The sequence below is a fragment of the Schistocerca nitens genome, chromosome 1 (genome assembly GCF_023898315.1).
Source record: "Schistocerca nitens isolate TAMUIC-IGC-003100 chromosome 1, iqSchNite1.1, whole genome shotgun sequence".
In the NCBI taxonomy this organism is placed as follows: Eukaryota; Metazoa; Arthropoda; class Insecta; order Orthoptera; family Acrididae; genus Schistocerca; species Schistocerca nitens.
In genome coordinates, this window is record NC_064614.1 from 1,100,661,705 (window position 1) to 1,100,664,882 (window position 3,178).

The 3,178-nt window shown below is 43.5% G+C and overlaps 1 non-coding gene across 1 annotated transcript; it reads right to left on the bottom strand.

Annotated features, from left to right (window-relative positions):
* Positions 1 to 2,175: 2,175 nt before the first annotated feature.
* Positions 2,176 to 2,247, bottom strand: Trnag-ucc (transfer RNA glycine (anticodon UCC)). Its single transcript has one exon. It is a non-coding gene; the product is annotated as a tRNA-Gly (tRNA).
* Positions 2,248 to 3,178: the final 931 nt, after the last annotated feature.

Genomic DNA, 3,178 nt, shown 5'->3' on the forward strand with positions numbered 1-3,178 from the left:
CGAACGATGTGATGCTGTGCAAGAGATTCGATTCGTATTCGGGCGTATTGCGGTCCAAACCGCCGTCCTGCCATCCAGATTTCGGTTTCCTGTGCGTTCCCTAAATCGCAATCCGTAATCGCGTTAAGGTGACGCTGGGATGGTTCCTTGACAGGGAGGGCACAGCCGATTTCGTTACCCATTCTTTCTCAAGCCGAGCTTGTGCTCCGTCTCTTTAAAGACCTCGTCGTCGGTAGGACGTGAAACACTTATCTTCGCTCTTCATTTTCTGTTACTCTTCATCATCTTCCTCTCTGCTTTATTTATACTTATGTCGCATTGTGCGCTAAGTATGCTGTGCATTTATTTCAACAGGTATTCTAAGTGTTCCTAACACACTGTTACTGCGGCTATGTCATTTGCGTATCCTAGCATCGCGATCTGTTCTTCTACAACTTTTACTCCTCTTCCGAAATTTCCTTTCGCTTTCTTCATTGCTTTTTCGTACAAGTGAAATAGCGGTGGTGATATGCTAAAATCCTGCCTTACAACATTCACAACACGACCTTGTCTATCTTCAACTTCAGTTTTAGTATTTTATAGGTCTGGGAAGTATTCACTTGTATCTATGCTTCATAAATTACTGATTGATCCGTTACAATAAAATCATCGTTTCAGTGACTCGTTACCAGTAGACATTTATATAGACTACCTAACAAAAAACCCGAAGAGGAGGAAGACACGAGACGAAACTCACAGGTTGAATGTGTCTGTGATGCTATTTCAATGACTGAAGTATCGAATCAAATTTACAAAGAACTTGGCAGAATGAGCTCACTTATCAATATGACACTGCAGCCTCTTTGACCTGGATATGTGCACTGCTTCTGTTTGAAAGGGTGTCATAACGCCATTATATCCTCTCATGAAGAAAGCTGGCCGAAAATTGCTCTTACTAGGTTTTCATATTCAAAATATTGGCACTGGGACGGAATTGACATCCGAGCTAGTCCCACAAATTTCCTGTCGGGGACGGATCTGGGATTGATCACAGAAGTACCTCAACAACACGTAGTCAGTCTATAGACAGACGTGCTGTATGTGAATGAAAATTGTTCTGTTGGAAAATGACACAACGATACCGTCGCATCAGATGTAACACATGAGGACACAGAATGTCAGTGAGACATTGCTGAACACAATCCAACGCCATTCATCAGCAATCTATGGCTCCCAATCACACCACCACTCCAAACGCAGCCCTTTGTGTTCGATGTTGACGGCAGCCTTCGCATGGGAAGGTGATAGTACAGCTGCTGCCAGTCTCCGTTCAGTGGTGCGGGATCACAAAGAATATTGGAGGGAGTTCGTTATATCTTCTCAGATAGCAGGCAGTCGAGGAGTAGGTGTGAAGGGGTCACTATGCGCCTGGTGCACAATACGGCGATGCTCCCTTGTGGTGGTCAGACGCGGTAGGCCTGAACCATGACGACGAGATCCAACATTGAGCCACTGTCACACTCGAATGCCCAACAAAATTGCACAATTCGACCAGCCGGTCAAAAGTAAATGGAACGCCACATAGATATGGAGGTCATTAGAGACAGAGCACAAGCTCTTTCGTGCCGAAGTGTCTGTGGTTCAGAACGCTTCCCAAGGACGTGAAAAAATGCTGTGATCAACACCAAACTCCTGGCCTACACTTCCCAACCGTCGCCCTCCTCCAGTTTACCGATGATTCTTCCCCGTGTCAAGACTTTCAAATTTTGTCTCGAGGCCATTTTATAATGGAGAACACCACCGCGGTGCACCGTAACTGCTCGCTGATTTGCGCACACGGTCTTTTCGCTTTCCTTCAACTGATTCGTGTAGTGGGCCCAGCCCCATATGGCGCTGTTGTCACATTCACCTCACGCCACTTTCTGCGCGTGACTGGGAGACTTCTGGCAACACGCTCCTATACTTTGGTTCATTTCCTGCGGTTTGTTAATATGTTAGATTTATCTACCTCTTTCTTACGTTTTGCAGAACTGTGTACTAAACCGCCAGTAATAAAATATATTACACATACTGCAAAAATATGACATTTCTAAAAATTCATTTACAAACTCTTCCAAAAAATCTTAAATCAGAACTTAATAGTCTTCATATCATTCGCACTCATTTCTCGACAAGAAAGCGAAAATTAAAAATATATGCGATGGCCGGGAATCGAACCCGGATCAACTGCTTGGAAGGCAACTATGCTGACCATTACACCACCATCGCCCACGTGTAGTGGCGCTGCAGCAGAAGGTACACGCAGAGGATCTCTCTCCGTCCGCGGTGACATAAGTGTGCGTCACGTTACAATTGTTCTTCGTTTGGCACACAGCAAAGCTTCGTATTTGGAGGCTGGAAGTGCGCAACGCGACAGGCTCTCAGCAACAATAGGCCAAGTTACTGACTGTAGCATGACGAGGAACGGAAAAATTGTCAATTTTTATGAGTCGTAAAGGATCCCTGTTACTCCGCTACTTCACATAACAAGTTTATGTTCATTTACCATTGTGTGGATGCGTTTTACGTTTCTATCGTAAACGCAGTAGCTTGGCTAGAACGACACAGCATTATTAACATTCAGTGACTCTTCACTACTTTACAAGAAAGATACGTTTTTATACAGCTTAACTGTTACAAAAAGTAATAACTGTAACAAGCCAATGATAGTAATATAATTTATTGAAAACTTATGGCGCGTCTGCGTTTACGATCCGAAAGATTTTTCGTCACATACCGTACATAGGTGTTCGGGTTTCAAACTACGTTGGGCTTATACTGTACACGTAACATGCTTTCTGTGGGCAGTTTTTCTTTGTGGGGAAAGTTGTCTCGGGCGGTGATGCTCTACAACAAAAACACATGAAATTGAAAGTTACTGTTATTGTATTTTGACCTAACAGTGAACAAAAATGATGTAGCCCGCTTCCAAAGATAACACCTAATTTAAACTGTTTTCCTTACGTCCAAAATCATGTGTTATTTTATGGCGCTGTAGACTGTGTTTGAAATTATTCAGAGATACAATGCAGAGAACCAAACACACACCTTCGCACTTGTGCTACTCGAATGTGTAGAGACAAAGACAAAAGAGTGCTAAAGATTGTGTCTGCCACAGAAGACACAATCCCGTATTCGAAAGTTTGCGTGTGAGTATATT